Below are 24,765 nucleotides of genomic sequence, written 5' to 3'. Positions count from 1 at the left end.
GCCCAATGTGACACTAAATGACAAATACAACATTTTGAAAAGCTGTTTTGAAAAGCTGTTTTACACACTGTTACGTTAAGAGAACTGTATTATGGGTTGTTTAAAGAGTAAACATTGCTTAGTCAGTAACTGACTCTTTTCTGACCTTAAGTATGTCTGTTAAGGTTAAGTATACATCTTGTAAGTCCAGTTTAACAGGAGTGACTAATGTTTTCCATCATAGAGGAAGAAATATGTGAAATAAATCTTCCATCTGTCCTGCAGAAATGGAGCAGCAGAGTCACATTCAAGTGGCCAAACTTATGAATTAACATCGACTCAACTGTGGAAAATTCAGGGTCCCAAAATTCGAATTAGTTAAAAATCAGAAGCAGTTATCTAAGTTTTGCTTGTACATCTCCATTCATCACTAAATGTGGAATATTCAAAACATCAGGAATGTGATAGCATCCCTTAACTTTCCACTTAATCTCCCTCCTCAGGACTGTGACAACGTGGTGTGATTTGGTCACGGATATGTAGACAGCGGCCTGATAATCATATAAATGTCATCACATTATGACTGAAATGTTCAGTTCTCTTTTTTCCAGTGAAAAATAAAGACAAAGACACAAAACCAGGCTATGTTTAGTGGAATATTTGTGCATGTTGACCTGAATCACTTATTGTAAGGATCAGGTTGAGAAAATAGCTTTTCCTCTGCCTCCAGCAATAATCATGTTCTATAGGTGTGATTGTGTGTGACTCAAAGTATTGTTTTTAATGATCATTTTTGTAATTTTTACTAAATGCATATCATATACCCACAAATATACATTTTGCATGGTGCCTATTTTAAATTGACTTCTATGGTAACTGTGAGGGCAAATTAAGTCTGATGGCAATTTCAGTTCCTAACAACCAATCAACAAATAAAGCAGGTGTACTTTCATCCAAAGATGTTCCAAATGGAGCATTTCAAGGTAAAGACAAATGACAGCGACACCGTGAGGCCACAGGGGATGGAGGGCGGCTGGAGGAGGAGTATGGTTGCGCACAGCTCGGGTTTGTTGCGCGGGCACTGGAGCAGCGGTGTAACCGATCCCAGCTGCTGCCGTGGGGGGAAACGAGCTCTATTCCCGTCCCCCGTGGATTGGTCACGTGTCCTTGGGGAGCGTTTTGGTTCTGGAAAGCACGTCGGGAGGGAGAAGGAGCGCGCCGTTGCGCACAGCCGAGTTGGAGAGCAACATCTTTAACAAGCGTTAATGATCCGGCGGGCGGATAAAGCAGATCAATTTTGTTTTGGGGCGTTGTCGTGCACACTCCACGGCGGCGTGTGATCACACAGATCCGGTGACACCGTGATCCCTGACTCACTTACTCGTCAAAAACTTCTTCGCTTACGAACTGTGATCTTTACTGCGAGCGTCACATTGTTGCCAGCCCCTGCTACTGCTACAAGTCGACACACGGAGCTGTCACGGCGAAACCGAGGTAGGCTGAGCTTCTTTTTTAGTGGAACAGAGAGAGTAACTTGCACGGGGAGGACACATGCTGGCTAAAATAACCCGTTTGTGCAGGGCTGCACAGTGTTGTGGTATGGATTCAGGCTTGCAGTAGTATAATGAAGCGTATCAGCTGATCAGTGCATTGAAAGGCTGCATGTGCCAAGAAACCTGCAACATAAAAACAACGTGTGTGACTGATGTTGTCATTCGGAAAACGAGGCGAGAAAGTCAGTCTGTAATCTGGTGGTCATCCCACACTAAATATCCATGCAGTTGTGTTTGTTTATGTGTATCTCAAAGGCAGATGTGTGTTAAAGAGTGACGAAACTACTACTACTATCACTCTGGGTGATGTTGCTGTTGATTTGACTGTATTAGGTTTTACTACTACTATTTTTGAGTCTTGCTGGTGGTGTTTTAGTCTCAAGCACTCATCAGTTCCATCATTGTGGTGTTTTAAGTCTCCAGGGACTTACCTGAGCTGCAACCACACCCCTGATGCTGTAGAAAAGCATTTTCTTTATCTGTCAGAACTAAATATATCATGTAATTTTCTCAACTTCCATCACACACATCACCAGTATTGTCAAAAGTCTAAATGCATGCCCTTTCCTATTCTGTGTATGAACTATAGCATATTAGAGAAGTAGAATATGAATGTTACAGTAGTACAGTGGAAGTCCCAGTCACCAAAACTCACTAATGAGTACAATAGGAATTGTACACACTCCCCTCAGGGTTATTTCATCATTTTGACTCTTGCAGTCTGTCAGAATGGTTGTTGTGGAGACTGTACTGCAAGTGACAGAGGAGGCTCTGTTGCTTTGGCTTCTGAAAAGCAGAGTGTAAAATGTCAGCTCCTCATCAATAATGCAGGATGCTAAAAACAATGTGGGGTCCTGTGTAAGGAAGTGTCGGCCCAAGCTGCATTTATTGTATTAAATGACAAATTGTTAATATTTACATTAAGGGATTGCAAGTAATTCTAATCCTATAATACCAACACCTATGACAATACGTGATGTGACCCAGACCGTGATGTTCTGTCAGAGCCGTGTTGATCAGTAGTGAAACCTATGGAGTCTCAGCTATTGTAGTTTAAAAAACTGGTGGTTTGCCATCTTATAAAAAATGATTTATTTCCCCGTCTCTGTCGATCTCTTGTTAATGCATGATCACAGTGGTTAATGAGACGGGTCTCAGCGAGTGGGGCCCGGCACTGTGAGAGACAGCACTGCTAGTTGGGTGAATACAGCTGACACCCTCATTCATCATGCATCTACAGGGTGCTGCCCGCTCTCTCAGTCTATCCATACCTCCCTCTCTCTCCCTCTGTCACTCTCGCTCTCCGGTCGCACCCTCAGATGATAATTATTAAGACATTATAATGATGACAAGAGCGCTGCCTCTTTTCTGTACGAAAGACAGGGCGTCAGCTTCTATGTGCTGGGATGATTATAGCCGTGACAGAAGGTTGGCATCCTGTGTTGATGCTGCAGCTACGGTGATTTCTAAGAATAGATGTAAACACCAACTGTACAGTAGTGTACCTGTTTGACTCCACAGCTTGAAGCCAATTTTATGTCACTGCCAGCAGATTGTGGATGTCCCTGTCTTGGAAAACCAGAAATTGGCCTGCAAAGTGTTATTTGTTCAAGAAATAAGGACTTAAGAGGAAGGGGATTTGTGTTCAGATGCATTTATATTTTGCTGTTTTTTAAAACATACAGATGGGTGACAAATTTAAAGCAAAACCTGAACCCCCCAGACCCCTACAGTGAGGGGATCAGAGGGTTAAATAATGGGTCCACTTATCCCTGATGAGGGAAAGGTGACTGCAAATCAATTCGAGTGATTCTGAAGGATGACCAATCCTGTGAGGACACCTTTCTATCCTGATGGCAGTGGGCTCCTCCACAGTTGTAATGCCTCCATTTCTAGGGAATGAGGGGTCACTGAATGTTTTGATGAATATGAATGCTACATGTACTGTTTTGCAGTCAGCAGATCTAAACCCAATTGGAAACTTATGGGAGACTTTGGACCGGCATGTCCACCACCATCATTAAAACACCAAATGAGGGTGTGCGTTTCAGAAAAATGGTGACCTTTCCCTCTAGCAAAGTTGTAGTGTCAATGTAAACAGCCTTGTTCTGGTTGGATTTTGTTGGTTTTTACTTTAACTTGCTGCCCATTTGTTGTTCTAACCATCAAATCAAGTCACAACAGAACAGACAGATACTTGATCTTCCTCAAAGTTTGACGTATTTTACCAGAAGCAATAATCCTGGTGAGTTTGTGCCTGGTATTTAATTCCCACTACTGCTCTAGCAAAGCTGTCATGCAATTTTATAGTGTTTGATGTATAACTGGCCCACATACTGTGCAGTGAAACTTAGCATTCTTCATAATTAGTGCACTCTTGATGAAGCTTCATTAGCAAGGTCATAATATTACAGTATCGCATTCAATCTTTTTACTCTATTAAACACAGATGATTAGGAGAGTTTCTAAACACTGCAAAGTCCATTTAATCTCCAACGAAGACAGAAAATATCTTAATCCCATTTTTTGTGCCTGTCTGTTGCAGTAGTTAATCTTGAGACGTTCTTGGCCACACTCTTTCTTTGCTCATGGAGGTTCTCTGCACATATCAAATGCTTTTATCCTCACAGATCTGCGAGGCAAAGTAGACATTCAACGTGGGATTTTTTAAAGTTCAGGTCTTTCTGTCAATAGCAGATACCAGTCTGAATGACACATTTCTCTTCAAGTCCTCTTCTTGGCCGTGCCTTCACAGTGAGCCTCTTAAAACAGCAGGAGAGCTGGCATGTTGGTTTGGTAGAAGCTGGTGGTTGATGGAAAGAACTGATGCTTTATCTGTTTTTTTTAAAAATAAGGAAAACTTTGTTGTAAGACTTTTTTTTTTTTTTTTTTTGGTCGCTCACGGATGTTAACTGCAATTTTCATGTGTGTAGTATCCATTGTGTTTACTGCCTCTGTAAAAGAAATGCATCAGGTCTAAAGATAATGGGTGAAATGTTAAAGATTTTGAAATACTTCATGTCTTACAGATCAATCTTCAACCTCAACATCAAAATATGCAAAATGCAGGACTTAATCTGCAACTAATGATTGTTTTCTCAAATAGCAAAACTCATTATATTCCCAATTAAGTGCAATGTAATTTACAAGTGTTTATTGTTATCTGACCAAAGGTTAGAATAACTCAAGAAGAAAAAAAAAATGGATGGATTTGGTGGTCTGACAGCTTTTTCAAAAACATATTCTTGTCACAGATTTCACTGGATATTTCAGCATTTACTGATAACTTTAAATGGTTGCATTAGCTGTCCTTTAGCGATACTGTGTGGTTTTTAAGTCATGACTCGCTCCAAAATCTTGCATTCCACCATATCAACACACACAGATCTAAAAACCCAATTCTGCTTCCTCCTGCAGTTGCATCTCCGTTGCCGAGAATATTTTTTTTACTTTTGAAGAGGCCAAATTTGTAACGGTACACAAAGCATCCTTTGATCTTTTTAAGAGTGCCCCCTCTGATCATGTTTCACCTCATCATCCATTTCATACGTCAGATTATGTAGGCAGGATAGCAGAAAAATGCAGTTTCCTTGTGATTTAACTCACTCCTATTTTGCTTTCGGGCCCGTGAGAGATGCTATTAAATTTGTATTGCAGAGTCACGGGTTGCTGCTTAATCTTTCCTCTGATCTGTTGTTGTGTACTGATTCCACCCTCCGTGTTTTTTTTTCCTCAGCACGCTGCAATAAACACGGACCAAAATAAAAGCGCTGAAGCCAAATCTATTTCTTGACGTAACTGAACAAAAGAGCATTTCTACAGCCTTCTTAAAGTGCCACCATTGATTTAATGCCAGCTGTGTTTACATGTTTGCGTGCCAAGGACATTCATGCCCGCTTGCATCTGTGGACTCCTGTGTGGATGTGGATGAGTGTCTGTAGATTCTTGTCCAAAAGATTGAAATTGCGACTGTGTGACAGAATAACCTCGGGTAGGCAGGATGCAACTGACACTGCACAGAGCACCACCACGCTATCTCTGCCAGCACAACGGCAAGCAACATATTCCAGCCTCCAGTTGACAGCGCAGTAGTTTGCCTTCCCACTCATCGGGGGTTTAATATTCAATTATGAGGGTCCTCTAGTTCAAGCTGTGTTGGATGGCTTGTGGAAAAGCCCCACTGATAGATGAGTGGGCACCTTAGCTCAATAAGCTCACAGTTTGACCCTGAAGGAAGAAGAAAGAAGACAGATGGCTTGTGGGGGTGTTTTTACTGACGTGGCAGGAGTTCTTGCAGTGTTTCTTTATTAGTGGGCTTAAATAATAACACAAGAGTGCACAGGAGTGAGTCAATATTCAATCAGATTGAAATTAAGTCAAATCGTGACATTGCTTCCCTTTAAATGCTTTTTCTTTGAACAAACAAACATGCAGCACTGTCGAAGTGAAGCAAAGAAAAATGCATCCATTTAAATGTGCACAAATTAAGCACTGAGGGGTCAAAGGTTGTCCTTTCAAAATGCTTGCAGAGGTGTATTATGACAGCGTCCCAGTGCCTTTCAGTTTATATTTGAGACGGTCTGTCAAACTGTCACATCCAGCTGAGTCCGAAGAAGTGCCCTTCTCAGTGTTGTGCTGACAAACAACAAGCAGTCAGATACAGAGCGAGGCAGGCGGTTCGGCGTTTGCTCGGGCACACCGTGGGAAGAGCAGCGTCTCCTCTGTCATCTCGTGGCAGATAAGATTCTTCAGCGGTCAGTCAGGTACTTGGACCTTGCTGGTGGGCAGGTTCTTGGCTGAAAGCTGGACCAAGCTGTCAGTCAGATTAGCGCTATGAGCCATTGGTGGGAGTGCAGTCCTATCCTCAGGAGGGGACAGCCGTTTGGAAGATCTGCAAATCCCCAACACTGAGCATGAGCACACACACACACACACTGGCACGCAGCACAACCCCCACCAAAGAATGAAGGGACGAGATCAAGCCGGGTCATGGGAGGCTCTTTTCAAATAAACTCCTCCTTCGGGAGACTGCTGCGTCCTCCATGCCCTTCATGCACATGTTCATGCATTTACCCTAAAACACAAATGCACATACACATCCTGCCCCCCCGCTGCAAATGCAGACAGCAAAACCACTGACACATGGTTAACTGTCCAGTGTTTACAGGCCACTGATTCCGTCTTACTGTATTTACTGTAGTTTCCAGTAGTAATATGTTATTGCCTCTGTAGGGAAATACATTGAAGTGCAATGGGAGCTGTTAAAGTTATTGGAATATTTTATATCTATAGGAGCAATCGCCAGCCCGAGCACCAAACTTTACAAAAGCAAATGATGATTATTTCCATGCTTGATTAATCTGCTGATTACGTTCCTCAGTTAATCATAATAAAAATTTCCAGTAGATCAAGAGAAGATGATCAGATTTATTGTTTTGTCTAAACAGAAGGGAAAGAGCTTCAATTTTCTCTGGGAAAAAAATGTATTGTGTAAATATTTTCTGGTTTTATCACAGTCACAATTCCCAAGAGCCATGGGTGACTTTCTTGTTCTTTTTGCATTTGAGGACTTGAAATCATCTAGAGTTTAATGTTTTTACTTTAAAAGTTACTTCGACAATATTTATTTATTGAAACTTGAAACCTAAAAGTGTCACCCCATTCTTTGTGTTTTCCACATTTGTACAGTGCCAAGCAGTGGGGTTACAGGAATCTGAGTCTACTGCTGGAGATACTTGTATTTGGCAATGAATTTACATTTTTTAAGTAAAAATTAATATGTCAAATGACAGTATTGCCTCCACAGTATGGTTAAAAATTGAATAGCTGACAAATAGGTGAATTTTAGAAAATCTAGTATTTTGTCTGCTCTCCTTTTGCTTCAGTGACAGCAGTACTAGAGCTGGCACAGTCTCTATGAGTTTGTTCAAACCTGACAGCCCGTGTTATCCCAGCATGATCTCACAATGCTCCAAAGACCTTCCTGTGATGTCAGGATTTTTTGGCTTGTGCCTCCATACATATTTAATAGAGCTGAGGTCAGATGATTGTAGACTATAGAGACATTTTGGTCTTCTTTGGTCTTCAAAGAGTTCTTTCAAACCTTTGATTTGTGCTTGATCTCATTATGCTGCTTTAGTACGAATCCTTCTCCACAGACGTGTCAACCCAGAGGGTACAGCATATCTCTGAATAATGGTCCAGGTGGAGTCAATGTGGCGCAGGTGTCCAACTCCAGAGAAGACACACTGTGCACCTTCTGTTACTGTCATACATCTCAAACCCGGATTCAATAGTAAAAGGGTCCTTGTTCCTCTCATCCACTGTGAAATGCTGTTTTGTCTTAGAGTAAGTGTTTGGTCTCGTTTGACACCGTTGTCTGTGATGAAGCTTATTCTCTCGTTCTCGGCGAACAAAGCTCGATGCATTGATCTTCCGATGGTGTGGTCACTTTTGGTTCTGCCTGATCGTGCTTTGGATGCGACTGATCCAGTTTCCACAAAGTATTATAGAGTGCCGTGCGTTGCCCTCTTAGAAACCTTCAGTTTTGAAGTGATTTGATGCTGAGAAAGCCCCTCTTTGCTCAGAATCACAATTTGACATCTGACACTTTCACTCAGCTCTGATGCCACTGTCACAGTGCTGCTTGCTAAGCAACATTCTTCTGGAAACTGGAGCCACAGTTCTATTTATAAGAGGTTAACAGTGGCTTTAAATGACTTAAACAAGCGTGATGAGTCGATCAAATCCACCTGGAAGAGATGCAAACAGCTCACACCTTTTGTGCAAAGGAGTTAGCGTGGTTGATGCCACAAATTTGCCTAAATTTGACTGACATTTCCTGAATGCAAAATATATATGTTTTAGCATGTAAAGCTGTCACTTTCAGTATATCCCTGTCTACGAAATTTAATAAGCGTACCTTTTGTATCATGTTGATTACTATTGTCTCAGTATTCACCGAGCTGAATGCCTGACAGCCAGTCTCTGTGATGTTATTATCCAACTGCCCTGAAGTGTTTTCATCAGAGAAAGATCGCATGACCGCGTTGACATGTCCTGCATTTAGAGCAGGGAGGGTGAAGCTGCACATAACTGAGTGATCCAATGAAGCACCAGAGATGTGCCCTGATGTTGGGATTCTCAGTGGAGCTCTGCTTAAAATACCCCTTAACTGTCCGTATTGTGTTCACTCACCAGTCATTCCTGGTGAGGCGTTTAGCTGCGTATTAAGGAATGGAAAGGTTTTGGTCTCAGCTGCTTACTTTGCTTACCTCCACAGTAACACAGCTTATCCTTTCCTGAGAAACACCCGGGCTTTGTGGCCAAGTGTCCTTTTATAGCTGTAGCTTGAAATGTATTATGTACAAGACATTTTTCTTCTCACACAGATTTGGAACAAGCCTCCAATATAGCCAGGTTGTGCAAAACCTTAATCCCATTTTTACACTCTGCCTGTCTTCAGTGCAGGCGAAATGTGTTTGTGGCATAATCACCCACAAATATCATAGCTGAAGATGCATGAAAGGCTGCTTGGTTTTTTGTTTTTAAAAAAAAAAAAAAAAAAAGCTGTTCTTGATCAGAGTTCTCCTTTCTCTTTGCGTTTCATTGACAGCATTCATTATATTTGCACAAGATGATCACATGCTGTATTAATGGCTTTCTGTACCGGCTACAGTAGTTGAGTGGGAGCTGAATTAAAGAAGACAGCGACCTCTGCCCGTCCTCTGTCACCACTTGTTCTACTTAGAAACACAGCAGGGGGACGGTGGGTAGAGGGTAGGGATCGGCATCTTCTTTACTTAATTCACCGTGGTAAATTGCTCCTAACCTCCCACTATCTTGCTGACCTCTGCTGCCAAACTGCAATGTAAGGATTTCCATATACATGCTTGCATGAGCATACTGCAGTTCCTCTTCCTGCTCCTCTTTCTCTCTCTCTCTCTCTCTCTCTCTCTCTCTCTCTCTCTCTCTCTCTCTCTCTCTCTCTCTCTCGCAATCAGATTTGTTCGACACACATACACTCACCCCGCCTACAAACATGATCTAAATCTTCTCTTTGTAGTTTCTAATCATCTCCCGAGCAGGCCCTATTCGTTCGCCACGCAGCGCTGGCAGTTTCCAGCCAGATTATCTGTTATGTGTCCTCTGCTGTGTTCATGGGGATTGTAATTATTAGGTTTATAGAGAAAAGAAGTGATTAGTTGCTAGCATATGGTGTTAAACTGGAAGGTCACTTTTTTGGTGACCCCTGCTAATTGCTTAACCTCATCGTCAGCCAGTTTACCTGACAGAAAAGCAAATTGACCGACCAGATTCACTGACAGTGACGTCTCTAATCGACCTGTAAATTTACATTAATGCATTTGTTAAATGGTTTCATAGAGGTTTGAGGCATAAACATAGTGATAAACTTGACTGTTATGTGCCACATAATTGTGACCTGATATACAAGTTCTCTCTGTGTAATCTGTATACTACATACTCAACTAGATATACTCACATAATTATAGTTGCATAAATATCTTTAGAGGGAGGCTAATTTCACATTCCACGTTCACCACAGTGTAATTTCACCTCCTCGTTCTGAGATATAAAGATGCTCGGTTGGTGTTGTCAAGTCACCAGCATCATAAATCAGTCACTTAGTTCTTTTTCTCGTGCATTTATTTGCAGGATCAAGCACAGACAGTCATTTTGTGCCTAATTATTGGGTTTTAATGGGATATTACCTAACTTAGACTAGTGATTTGAAATGGCGTGACTCGCAGACAAAAACAAAACTTTTACCTTAAAATACAGGGCGAGACGGTCTCCCTCCCTAAACTGGTGGGACATCTTTCAGAGTGTTTGCCAGGCAAAATCTGAGAATGCTGGAGGCTTTAATGCTGAGCTCTGGGATCAGATGATCAAGTCAGCTACAGTAACTCCATAAAACTCTTGAGTAAATAAGAGCTGCACTAGTCAGCTTATCACTTTTATTTTAAGAATGCTATGACCCTGAAATTTGGGAGGTGACCTCGTGATCAAAAATAAGCTGCACTAAGGCAGGTGAAAAGCGTAGATGGAAAAGTAGGGTTTCTTGCACAGTTCTGGATATAAAACTTTGATCCGTGTTTAAAAACTTTCCAACTCTGATTGAACTGAATTATAGATGAAGGTACTTCATGAAGAAAGACTCTGGAGGATCTTGTGGTCTCGCCGTGGTCTCACCATCCCCTGAAATTGGCCTGGTCAGCTGTGATCATAGAGGCAGGACTCGAGAATGATCCTGAACTAGCCCTCCTCCTACTGCTCTCAGAGGCTGGACAAGCTCCAGCGTTCTGGCCCTCCTCGCCCACCGCTGAGGTTTTTCACACAGAAAATAAAGACTTACTGTTGCACGTGGCTTTTTTCAGATCCCATGGTTAAATTCCTCAACCGATGAGAGAGGAAACCTATCCTTAGAAAACCCCAACAAAAACAAACTCGCATAACCCCTCGCAGCCTAAGCATCCTGGGAAAAGGCCGGCAGCCCACTGCCCCCAACACATCACCACCACCACCACCATTCTGCAGCTGTTTAGGATGTGATCTAAGATTCAAAAGGAAAAAAAACAAAAAGCGTTATTTCTGCCCATGTTTTTGTGTGTTTGGTTATCTGAAAAATGCCCTACACCGCACTGAATGTGGCTGGGTGTTGTCTGTCTTTCATACGTGCTGAGATACGAAACTATTGCGATGAAGGCTGTGTTTGAATGGGTTGAGATAATGAAGTGGAGCCTTTATGTAAAGATTTTATCACAGCACCCCTGCTTCTGTGATACATAATCTCACCCTTTACACATTCACTTTGGAGCTATAGACCCAAGTGGATTGGTTAAAGGCTATTTTCTTTGTGATATTCTTTGATATGCCTATAGATTTTGCGGATTCTCATCTTCTGCAGGCAATGTTCAGAAAAAGGTTCTTTTTTCCCTTCAAACACTGCTCAAACTAGCATGAACCAAGTTGTTTTTTCTTTTCCATTTCATCATAGTGGATCTAAGACACTTTTTACTTCGCTGACACACATTGCATCAGCAACATTTGCACTTTTTTGATTGACACATTACTTTGGTACTTGATGCTAATATTGATATTGCCAGCTGCAATATCAGCTTTAACCTTGCATTTATTTCCCATTGGACGAGTTGAAACTGTAATGAAATCATTGTGTAATTATGTAATAATAGTAATAATAATAATCATAAAATCTTGGATTAGTCAGACAGAACTGCTTGACTCTTTGTTTACTTCAGCATTGCAGTGAGCTGTGCAGACTTGTATCATACTAAGCCAGAATTCCCATACAGCCAGTGTAAGCTCTGCACAAAATTTAAACAGAATTGCATCAGTCAGTTTGCACGCAGTTCAATATTGTATCAAGCCATCAAGGGATCTTTTCACAATGACAGCGTTTGAAAGAGAAACGAACAGCAGTATCAAGCCTGAGTTTTTCTTCTCTCCCAAGGGATCTTGTCTGTGCCTCCATATGGAGCCCAGCATACAGTATCTGGACCCGCTCTGCCTTGTAATTAGATCCTCACTGCTTTGCATGTGAACTACGGTCCAGAGGCGCTGTGATCTCTCTGCCCTCTCACTGACTGTTGGTGCTGCATTTGCCACAGGATCAGGAAGCCCCACTTGCGAGACTCGGTCTTCAAAGACATGTTCCCACCGGTCAGACTACGGATGTGCGGCTGCAGTTTGCTCACGTCTGCTTTCTTGGAGCAAATGAATAGCTTTTTGGTTTTATATTTATTTCTTCTACTGAAGCTGCTGTCCCATCCCATGTGCAGACCAGTGAGAGAGCAGCAAACAAGCAATGCCATCTGACCTAGTGTCAGTCAGGTCAATCAATCAGCCACTTAAAATTCACACTGAAGATTTTAACGAGTATTTTCTTTGTCGAACAGATCTGGTAGTTTTTGAACTGCTGTGTTATTTTAATCTGCACGAAGAAACTTTGCATTTTTGTGTCCACAACTGTAGGGTAAAGATGACAGAAAATTAAATTATAAATGTTGTAATATTTTTTCTGCAAATTATAACCTGTTTTAATTCGCATAAAAGTTTCTAGTTTTGGATAGAAATTGCAAGTTGTATTCCCTGTTGCCGTTTTTGTGCTATGCTCTGCTGTAGCCGTCGTTTGGCTCTGACCTTATAGTTCTATCAGTTTTTTTTTTCAAAGAGAAGCAAACAGATGTCCAACTTATCTAATGCAATGAAGCAAATACATGTCTATCTCAAAATGTCAAACTGTTGCTTTAAGTTGATTCCTTTTCTATGCTGAATCTTTTTTCACTCATCGGAAATATTTTTAGATTTTGATCGTAGAGTCCCCCTCTGTTTTTTTTTTTTTGTTTGTTTGTTTGGTTGGGTTTTTTTTTTTTGCCTCGTAAACACATGGTGTTCTTTCATTAGTGAAATTTCCAATCAGTGCCATGGCTGAGCAAATCCACTTTGAAACTGCAGTGTGCCAATGAGTCATAGATTCAGAACACAAAAGGGTTTCGTATTTCACAAATAAAGTCTGCGTTGAGCATGCATGGCTGAATTACTCCAATATTACTACTTGCCATCGTGTAGCTTAAGAGTAGTTGTCCAGTGTTTGAGCAGAGTTATAGAGGAGCTGGTGTGCTTGAGCTGCAACGCGATGCTGGAACTTCGTAGATTTGCACATTGTAAAGGAGTCAACAGTGCAGAGTTACATCAAAGCCATTTTAATGAAGGAAGGGGAACATTATCTTTATGAAAAAATGTCTATATATGCCTGTTTTTTTTTTTTTTTTTTAGCACTAACTCAGTTTTTATGGGTTTAATCAATGATTAGAGTGTGAATTTAACATTAAATTAATCAGCGACTGAGGATTTTGTTCCAGACCATGGCGGGCACTAGAAGTTTATTTGCCCATATTAATTAATTTTAAAAATTTAATAACTAAAACGGCTATCATTAAACAAACCAGAACCTCAAAGAGTGCACTAAGTGGTAATTTCTTTTGATAAGCAGCTAACCAAAGGCTTTAGCTATCCAAGCCGAGGTAACGTTGGGATGGAACTGAAAATAAAAATGAGCTGGTGAGAATTAGCAGCTGACTTTTGTGGGACTCTTGAGGTAGATAACGAGCAACCCATTCCGAGGTAAAATATGTAGCCCAAATTAGATTTGCTCTATTAATCTTATACCTCATTTTGTGTGTCTTCGTGTGGTGGATTTGTGTATATGTGTCTTTCTTGGGAACCAAACTGTGAAATGAGTCTCTCATTCCAAAGAATTAAAAGTTTGAGGTTTTAATACTTATCAAGGTGAATCAACCTGGAAGGATCTAAACCGATTCCCCACCCAGTATGTGCTTCTTCTGTAATAGCTTGAAGTTGTTCACAGCCTCCCTCGGCATATGAAATTTGGATGTAGTATTCAGATAATGTTTTCATGCATTTCCTCACTGGCCTCTTTTTGAAGTGTGCTATTGCCTCAGTTCCTTGCAGTGACAGTTGGAAATATCCTCTAGTGTGTTGCGATACTTTTATTCTTGAATTAGGGTTGTGTTTTTATGTTTGCAAAGATGTAGGCCCGATTCTCCATCTCTCACACTGAACTCCACTGACAAGGGAGATGCTAATAATTAATGACATTTTTGAAATCTCTTTCAAGATGCTCTAGGAAACTGCACAGGGAGAAAAAGCAAGAAAATAAAATGGCTTGGAGCATGCGGGGAAAAAAATTCTGCCAGAGAATCAAATGGGGAGTTTTTTAGCAGGAGAATCGGATGGTAATGTTTTCTCTCTTTTCTCTCTGAGACCCTCCAAAAAACATCTCTTTGACCCATTTTGGGTTCCAGCTCATACAGAGACACCAGCAGGAAGAGCTTTAAATTTAAAAAAGAAAGGTCGTAATAAGGAGATTAAGTCTAAATCTAGTTTAAAGATTGAAACAACAACAGACAAATGCACTTCTTTACAGGAGAAAACCAGGAATCACTGAATCACAAGTAGTAATGTTAGAGCTAAAACCATTATTGTTAATGCCAGATACCTTACATGCTTTATTTGCTATACATTTCCATTAAACTGTTACCTTTACTTGACGTTCCTCAATATATGTCATTCCCTATATAAATTCAATGCCTAATACTCTTTTCTAACGTTAAATTTATAAAGGCCCTGGATGGTAAGTGCAGCAAGCTTTTAATTTCGCCGAAAACGGTCCAGCTATTAAAGTCATTTAAATCCTGGAGGGTGTGATGAAGTACAATCAGGTAGGCACTGGAGAGTGATACAGCCTGGAGGACAGAGGAGAGATGAAACAGATGGAGGGAGACGCAGATGAACAGGAGCAACACTGATAGGAAGACAGATGGGAGGCTGAGAAGTAAGGGGCAGTTTGGTACTCAGTAGGTGCCCCCATAATCCCAGTGCCCTTTGCTGCAGTTACAGCGTACACACACACATCGACATGCAAAGCTGTGGCCTTTGTTCGCTAAAGACAAGGCCTGCTTCATAATAGATTTCGCAGGGCATGGCTCCTTCCAGCCGGTGTATATTGAATTTCAGCGGCAACAGCAACAACAGCTCCTATAGCACTATTATTCAATACTGCAGTGGAATAGAGCAGAACGTGGCCCATTTTTATTGGTTTCTGTGCTCCATCAGGACTATGCATTTTGTTTCACCACTATAGATGGCATGTTTATGTTGCACTTCTGTTTAGAGCATACTGGAGCCAGTAAACCAGCTTATACAAAATATATATGTGTGTGTGTGTGTGTGTGCTTGGTTGGGAGAGCTGCCTCGGTGCTCTACGTTGATAAGTGCTTCCAAAATGTAGGTTGTCAGGAACAGTCCTGTCACGGTGAGAAAAATATTTAAGCGATTAGGAATATCTGACAGTCCCATGTCTAAATGTAATTGAAAATAAATTTTTCATGGTCTCTGGTGTAGATAAAAAATCTTTCCACAGTCTCATGAGGTATTAATTAGGCTGTAGCAGTGAGGAATTCAAATATATTTCTGTACATATGTGATAAGCTAATTCAGTAACCACCATACAGGAGACAAATTACAGGTCAGACACTCACTTTGTGGTTGGTCAAAGCTATAGAATCTCACAACTAAGTGCCTTTTTTGTGCTTTGACTGATTAATGCTATCATGGAAGTGAGCGCAGGTTAATTAAAGCTTTAACATTTGCAGCTTCTGTCAGGGCATCTCAAAATCAGCGTTCTTTTTCTAAGATTACACTTAAAGCAGACGGCGCTGAAATATTTAAACAATACCCATAGCAAATCATAATAAATGATCTTTTTAATCATCATTACTACACACAGATCAAATAGAAATACATAATTACAGATGTAATGCGTTTGTGATGAGGTTCATAATGTATTACATAATTGATCATTTTAGCCATACGTCTTTGTGAATTATTTATCTTAATATGTTACTTAGTTACTGTCGAATGAAAACTGCTGATGGCCCTGCCGCTATAATGTCAGTACTGCTGTTCTCTATATTCACTCTCAAGTGGTTCCCTGGTCTTCTGATTTGAAATTTATTTTTGGGTATATACTTTAAGCGGAGTGTTGATGTGTTGATTTGCACCCTTCCCTCTAAAGATACTGGTGGACCCGGATCATGGCAGCAAAGCACCTGTCACTGTTGGGGTCAAAGGTTCAGGTTTTTCCTGTAATCTGTCACCTGTCTTTTATGCATTATTAGGCAAATAAGAAAGAATACCTTAGCAAGCTGCCACAAAGATGACTTTGTTTAATGTCTGCTTCTGTAATGTTCATAATCACAGCTGGAATCTCCTGTGTGTTAGTGTGTGTTTTTCCAGGAGACACTAGATGGCACTATGGATATATAATCCCTGAGAAATCTTATTGCTTCCCTCACCCACTGTCTTGCTCTCATAAGCAAAAAAAAAAAAAATTACAAACATGATTTTGTTCTGTCATACAAACAGTGCAATTAGAAAACCTTTTCAAATGCTTTGTAGAAGGGAATTTGATTCTTTAACTATGTGTGTGTTTTGGTGTGTAATCATGTGGGAACATGCACATGGTTTTGTTTTGAATTCTGCACCTGATCTCTGCTTGCCTTTTATCCTGAATCCTGAAATGCAGTACAGTGTTGCTTGTTTGGTTCTGCTTGCTCAGTTCTTGTTTAGTTTTTATCAGGTACTAATACATGCACTATGGAAAATTTAAGCAATTTTTCAGTGTTTGACTGCAGCTATGCCAAAAAGAGCTGAGGCAATTTTATAAATACGTTTCTGTGCCCCGTTTATACATTCTGCATGGGATTACCACAGGGAGGGTTGTGTGTATGTTTGTGTGAAGCTGTGCTATGTGTTCATAACATCACAGTGACAAAAATCAGTGTGTGTGTGTGTGTGTGTGGTGTTCGTGTGTATACACTCCCAATCCCTTTAACAGACTGTTCCTAAGCTAAGGGCTCTGTCTCATAAACGTGTATTTTGTGTCATGCTCTTAATCTGTTCCCTGTTTGGGATTAGCCTTCCCATCCACAGAGGGGTTTCTCTCTCTTTTCCTTTCCACATCACACCTTATTTGCTCTCCATGCATCTGCCTTCCGTCTCTCCTGTTTTCCCCTCTTCTTATGCATATAAATCTCATTTTCATTCTTGGTGCTCTCCTCATTCATTGCTCCCCTTCTTCCTCTATTCTTCCCTTTCCCATGTGATTCTCCCTCAGTGAGAATCGATGCAGTCAAGCAGGCCCTGCTTTGATGCAGCTGCAAGTGTCCAAAGCAGCAGTATGTCAAAAAGTGGTGCCTGCACAAATTGTTAAATGCTATGGCAAGTGTGTTTGATGAACAGTTGTGCTGGAATACAACATGCTGCGTTGTGATTGCGTGCCTCCACTAACTATTCGAGTTGAAGTTTACATTCTTGTCTGTTCAGACTCAGAAAATACATGTAGTGACAACTTTCTGTGAGAGAAACGGAAAACAATCACGTTCCTTGTATGTTTTCACATGTGAAGTCAAATCTCACATGCACTCTTGTAGAGCAGTTATAGTAGTTATAGTTGATGAGGTGTGCGCACTATAGTATAATCTGTAGCAATTTCACTAGTGTTATTTTGGCATGTTCTTTTTTCGGTTTGTTTTTCACCCCAAGAGATCAATACAGTGCCTGTAACCTATAGAGATATTCCAGTCTGATCATCCCAAGACCAGATATTGTATCACTTATCAGATATGAACTACGAGCAAATAAAGCCGCTGCCAGCCAGCATTGAGTTGCCAATATGTCTGGCTGTACTTTTAGCTTAATAAATAGTAATGTAAATAATAATTTTACCATAGTAATTAAATCATTCTTCTTTGAACCATTTCTATGTAGTTTTGGCTGTATGCTTCGGGTCATTGTCCTACTGAAAAAACAAACCTTCTCCCAAGTCATGGTTCTGTTGCAGACTACATCAGGTTGTCTTTCAGGACTGCTGAGAATCTTGAGCATCCTCATGGATGGTGCTGCCACCACCATGCTTCACGGTCAGGATGGTGTGTTTGTGATGAACTCAGTGTCCAGTCTGAAGGCCAGAAAGCACAATTTTGTTCTTGTCAGATCAAAGAACCTCTTTTAGTTGACCTCAGTCTTTCATCTGGCTTCTGTTGAACCCCAGTCAAGATTTATTATAAGTTTATTTTAGCAAAGGATTTCTCTCTGCCACTTTCGTAAAGCTTTGACTGCGAAGAACAAGCAACAGTCTGCAGTCGCTCCCATTTCAGCTGTTGAATCTTGTCATTCCTTCAGAGGAATCATATGTCTTGGTGGCCTCACTCACTTGTTTGTTTTCTTTGCACTGTTGCTCAGTTTCTGAGGACATCCTCCTTTGGGCAGATTTACACATGTGCCATACTCTTACCATTTCTTAATGATGAATTTAACTGTGTATTTCAGAACTTGGAAATTTTCTTGGCTTATCTGCTGGCTTGTACTTTTCAACAACCATTTTCGTAGAATTGCTTGGGGTGTTCTTCTTGTCTTTTTGGTGTAATTATACCCAGGAGTACTCATTCAACAGTGACTTGACCTTACAGATAGAGGTGTCTTCATACTACAGTCACTTGAGACACATTCACTGCACTCAAGTGATCTCCATTTCACTAATTCTATGACTTCTAGCACCACTTGGTTTCACCTGTGTGGAATCAGGCAAGTCATTTTAAGGGGAGTGAATACTTATGCAATCATCCATCCATTATCTATATACTGCCTAATACTCATTAGGGCATGGGGGGCTGGAGCCTATCCCAGCTGACTTAAGGCGAAGGCAGTGGACACCCTGGACAAGTTGCCAATCTATCACAGGGCTTCACATAGAGACAAACAAGCGCACTCATATTCACTCCTACGGACAATACAGAATCACCTATTAACTAATTAACTAATAAATTAATTTTGGACAGTTGGAGGAAGCTGGAGAACGTGGTGAAAACCCACACTGCACAGGGACAACATGCAAACTCCACATAGGCCGAAATCCAAACCAGGGATCTTCGAGCTGTGAGGCTGCAGTGCTCATCACCGAGTCACTGTGCAGACGAAAAACAATGGCAAAGCTCTGAGCGAAGCATTTGTATGTTTTCTAATTGTTGCAGCTGTACAAAACTGACAATATACAGTTGAGTCTATATAGAATTGTGTTTACAGTGAATGAAGGAGTTCTTTAGATTATGTGATGTTTCTGATTTGTGGACAAAGGGAAAGGAACCTATCAGTGAAATGCTGTAGTGCTGTGGCGTTTAATAGTAGAATGCCAACATTGTCCTCATCCTCCATGACTTGGTTACTAAATTATATCACGTGTGTTTTTTTAAATTTGTGATTGACCTGCTGTTTTTCTGCTGGATATTCATCCTGCACTTGCCAAAAAGCTTGGGATTTGCTTGTCAATGACCTTTTCTCAAGCAGAGATAACAGATCAATGACAGAAGAAGCTCTAGTAGCTTTAAACAAGCACACTGTTCAACTGCGATGTTTATCCACACTAATTAGAACACTTCATTGTCAAGAGAGTTGTCTGGCAGTGTGTGTATGTCTGCTTCTGCATATGTGTGCAATCCCACAACACGGCCACTAGAAGTGACACAACAACACAAGCACAGCTTATCCACTCTCTCCAGAAACAAGAAACTCTGTCACTGGTAGCTCACAATAAGAAACTTTACACTGAATGTAGTAACAGAGAGGTGTGATGGTTAAGTGGTTTATAAAGATGGCTGTTAGAAGACTGCTTTAGGCACTTGCACTCTTCAAGGTGTCGTGGAGTTAAGTTGCCAGCCCAGCGACATTTTGAAGATGAGAGAATTGGGAGCAGCCTTAGAGGAAAAAAATTGACATGGCAATTACTCCACCTCTAACAAGGAATCAAGGTAGTAACAGCTGGAAAGCATCAGTAGGGCCGATTGCAATGAAAATGCAAAATTAAAATAGATTATTTGATGTTAATTGACATTTTAATCCAAAATTTACAGACAGTCAAGCCCTCCAAATTTCAAATAGTTCACGTTTACTGCATCACTCACAAGGTACTGTGTTACCAGACTCTGCTTTCGAATTCACATCATTCCTTTGCTGGTCTAGGACAGATCGATACTTGTGATCATGAACAAATCTCTCCCAAATTCAGATGCTAGAGCAGATTAGGCTGTGTGATCCAATCATTCTGTCTCCGAAATAGAGCTGGTCATGGTCGCAAATAGCAATTACGCCCTTCTAGGAGGGAGGGAAATGGATTAATCTCCTTCTTAGCTAGCCCAAACTAGTATCATTGTATTCATAATCATGTGACCTATTATTTTGCAAATTTAAGCAAAAGGAAATGTGGCAATGATGTCTATTTTCAAACTTTGTGCTTGCATAACATTCTCAGGTTTGTTTTTGATTAAAAATATGTGCTTGAGTGCATTCTTTTTGCAAAGTTAGTTTGTGCTCGCCTGAGTCATTTTTGCACTCTTGACTACAATAACAGAATTACTCTCATCTCATTCATGTGGCATAGTTTGAAGGCTAGCTGTTTGGAAAGAGCTGTGACTTTGAGTGACAATGTCACCTGAAACCTCAGGATTTCTCCAGCTAATAAGGCTTTACAAGCACAGAAATGCTTGCAAACTCATCTTTGTTTAGGTTCATCTTGATGGTTTGCTGACCCCATAATGTTAGATGGAATGTGTCCTTAGGAATGGGATGCATGAAGATTCACTTTGACCCAGTCCTGGTTCAGTGGGATCCCACAGAGGTCTGCGTGGAATGAGACACTGCCCAGTGCTTTTGTGAAGGTAGCTTTCTACAGATACAGGTTGGACATAGACTGGGCCTGGTTTATTTGGGGTCATAGAAGTGGAGATGGTCCCAAGGAAGCCATCTGCAGGCCTGAATAGGCTTGAGAACCTATCCCCAGGTGTGGAGACACAGCTACCCTGGGCCTTGTTTCTAGAGACAAGATGGAAGCCTCCCTGGGATTTAGATCCTGACCACATCCTTTACTCAAAACATTTTTCTTTGGATACAGGATTAGAGAGTCTATTCAAAAGCCAAACCAGACTTAAAGCATCTCAGTCAGAATAAACAGCCCCAAACCAATTAAACAGGTTGCAAAGGTAATTGTAACCTATTTCAAAAACTGGTCAAACAAATAATTGTATCATGTGAACAATCTAACATGACTCTTTCTGGCTGTGTTAGTTCTGTACATGCATGTGTCTCGATGTCAGTGCTTAGGGATAATTGTTTTTCTACTTACCAAAAATGGAGACTTCCAAGCTGAACTGGTCCTCTGCAGAGACTGTGTTGAGAGTGTTGTTAATACCATATATTAAACAACTGAACATTTTTGAGTGTCTAAATGATGATTTAAATGCTTTAAGGAGCTCATCAAAAACAAATAGATTGAAGAGCTGTTGAGGAACATGAATATGTGACGTACTCAAAACTTTAATGCATCATACACTTGAATGCCTGACTGTCTTGGATCACATCCTGGTAAACAGTCAAAAAAGAAAAAAAAAACACATCCATGTAGCTGTAACTATAATTCAGACACGGCTACACCCTACATCTTTGGTACTGTCCATTTTTATTTGTCATTTATTGCTGTAATTTAAATGCAACGAAGATACTTTCATTGGATGTGAAACAGAGAAGAATATGACTGTCTGTATATAGTACTGGACTGTGCATTTCTGTGCATGCATTCACGACATGCTTGTGCAAATACATGCAGACTTGGAATGTGAGTGACTACCACTTCAAATATGCCGTAGTTGTAGCTTTAGCCTTTTAGAAAAGGTCCTTTGATAATGGATGTACGATCCCCTGCTTGGGGTGTTTGGCTACTCTCCTCATGTTGCTATGAAGGACAGTCCATTTATTCATGTCCGTTCCCTGAGCCCCAGCAGCCCAGCGCCCCAACACTCCCTCAAAGAACATGGAACAAAGGCCATATTCTGTCACAAGAGAGTGGAGGGGAGAGAGAAAGGGTGTGTGTGAGGGTACATTAAACTTCAAGTGTAGGGAATCTTTGTGCATGCAGCTAGATGAATAGCCCTTGTGTCTGTCTGTCTGTCTGTCGTGAACATATGTGACATCCCCTGACTGAGGGGAATGCCCACCAGATATTATGCCACACTGTTCTCTGTAAAATGCTGCTGTTCACAAAGGACCTGTTTCATGCTCGGCTCTTTAGAAGCTTGTACATCAAAAATATGACTGGGTGGGTAGCGGTTTGCATTGTGACAGATTCGCTTGGGGCTTTTTGTCCTTGGTTTGACTCATGGGAACTAGGTACTGTTGTGACTTGTGAGTTTCATGTTTCTGGTTTCAGTCATATCATAGTGTTAATTCCCTCATTATGAGCAGATAACATGTGTGTGAAGTCATTGCAGGTCATTTTACTATCACTTTTGACTGCTGCGTGTCCCAAAGGGAAGATTTCATTTGCACCTCAGTCCTGATGGTTCAGCTGAAACTGCAGTTAGTCTCATCCCAGTGAGTAGATGTTCTGGCATGCTCTAAGGCCACTTTGAATATTTTTTACATTTTTTTTAAACTACCTTAAGTGTTAAAGCAGTCCGAAGAAGATTAACCTCTCAATACAGAAGCAAGAGGAATGCATGTTTTACTAAATACTGTATATTAAAAGGTTTTCAAGAACATTCCTATTGCTGTAATTTTCTTCCTTTTAAGACTATTGTGAGGTGGGTGGTAAAGTGAGAGTCCTACCTTGACTGAAGTCATTGCAAATGCTGTAATCTTTTTTTATATCAAGTTAAATGAAATGCTTAATACACGGTCTTTCAACTGTGTAGCTTCACTTTTATCTGCACTGGCATGTACCTTTTCAAAATTTGGCCTCAAAAGATGTTGGAAGTGCATGATTTTTTTTATTGGTCACTTGGCTTTCTGTCCTCCAAGGCTCGTTGATTAGGGAAGGCAGCATAATTTAGTGATCTCCATTCTACTGCAGGCCCACTGCGACTGATGAAGGCACAAATTGAGTAAAAGAAATACAGTTTCCTCAGCTATTAGTGATCCAATGACTGAAGGCATCTTTTTGTTAGCTACGTAGATGAGACAAACTTTTTTCTCATAGTTTTACATCAAAAAGTAAATAAAAAGAATATGATGACATATTTGGAGTGTGTAATTGGGACTGACAAATTTTAAACATTAAATGAAATGTATGATCATCAGCTTATGAAATCCTATGCTGGACTGAAAATCAATTCTTGCACTGAGGGCATCTTTAGTCTGAGCGTTATCAGACAAACCTCACTTCCATCCCGTTATGCTAAAAGTTGACTGTTGTTTGGAGCAACTAGCTCTAAAATTAGAGGTCAGATGCTGCTTGTTGCCTCTTGAGAGATTTAATAATGATCTGATCTCCGAATATAATATAAATAAGTCTTCATGAACAATGAATTTGTAGTGAAATGATGAATTGTGTTTGAGTCACATTTGATCCCTAAAATTCTACATAATTTCATTCCACTCTGTTGCAGTCTTACCTTTCCTGAGCCGCTTTCAACGGCACTTCTGTTGACACATTTAAAGAAATGGAATTACCTTGAAAATATCATGTCCTTACAATTTCTGCCCATTATAAAGATACTTTTATGCAACCATTTCTCATTTCTCAGTCCATTCGCCGTTTTCCCCCATTTCTTTAAAATGAATTTTAATATAGTCTTTGGAATCCAGAACATCCAAATAATCTATATCTGTGCCATGGTGGAACTGAAATTCAGGTTTTTTTCTGAATTCATTTATTGAATCCTAAAATCACGACTCATTGCGGTGAATTACTAGGCTTCACAGAAAAGTTGAGGTATCATTCACAATTTATATCAAATAACCCAAAGCTTTGTGGAATGTGTCAGTGTCTATGCATGCATGCATGCTTCAGCAAACATGTTCCTGGTTTCTCTTTCTGTGCCAGGTATTAGCTGTACCCTTTTCAGAATCCCATCACACCTCCTTTTCTGCCTACATGTTCACATTACTTGGCCTTCCTGTCTCCATGTGCCACAAGGTTCCAGGCCTCCCTCTGACCCATCGCAGGCTGCGTGTCCATGGAAAAATGGAAAAAAATTACTCAGAAAGAGTCTATAAAAGCACGGCTCCAAAAAGCAAGTCATGCATGCTCCTCTACTTGGCATTACTTGGCAGTATGGCACCCTCTCATCTTCATCTCTGCTTTTTTCTGCGCTTGCTTCTCTCATGTTGTTTTTTACGCTGAGTAGTGTAAATGAATGCCACTTGTGACTCTGTTTCACACTTACCCGTTTCGCTGGAGGTTGAAATAAGTCTTTTGAATACCTGTCATGTTCCAGAAGACGTGCAGAAAATGTTCACATCGGTGCCTCTGCTCCAGCAGCTGACTGTAAGTTGAGGGATTTTTCAAGGACACACAGAACAGCATTCATATTCATGCATGGTTATCAAATGTAAACGATTACCCAAAGGATTATGGCAGCAGCAGCAACATTTCCTCTCACTCGCAGATTTTAGGACCTGCTTTTAAAAAAAAAATTTAAAAAAATTCCATGGTTATGCTGGACCGCAGTTTGAACATCAAAGGTACAGTGACAGAGGTTTTGGTTTAGTCGTGCCACAACGTATCACACATCCGCATAAATATGCATGCACGTTTACAGATACATGTACATGCAGATTAGAG

General features: G+C 40.7%; 1 protein-coding gene across 3 annotated transcripts in view; it reads left to right on the top strand.

Moving 5' to 3' along the window:
* Positions 1 to 998: 998 nt before the first annotated feature.
* Positions 999 to 24,765, top strand: part of mid2 (midline 2) — a 154,037-nt gene continuing 130,270 nt past the window's right edge. For 2 of the 3 annotated variants that reach the window (XM_051954265.1, XM_022188973.2), the window contains exon 1: positions 1,000 to 1,473. The gene's annotated coding sequence lies outside the window, so the exon portion shown is untranslated. Of the gene's footprint in view, positions 1,474 to 24,765 lie in introns of all 3 variants that reach the window. The other variant, XM_022188985.2, reaches the window with a different exon arrangement.

Source organism: Acanthochromis polyacanthus, chromosome 10 (assembly GCF_021347895.1).
Source record: "Acanthochromis polyacanthus isolate Apoly-LR-REF ecotype Palm Island chromosome 10, KAUST_Apoly_ChrSc, whole genome shotgun sequence".
Classification (NCBI taxonomy): domain Eukaryota; kingdom Metazoa; phylum Chordata; class Actinopteri; family Pomacentridae; genus Acanthochromis; species Acanthochromis polyacanthus.
This window is presented reverse-complemented; position numbering and strand designations above follow the sequence as displayed.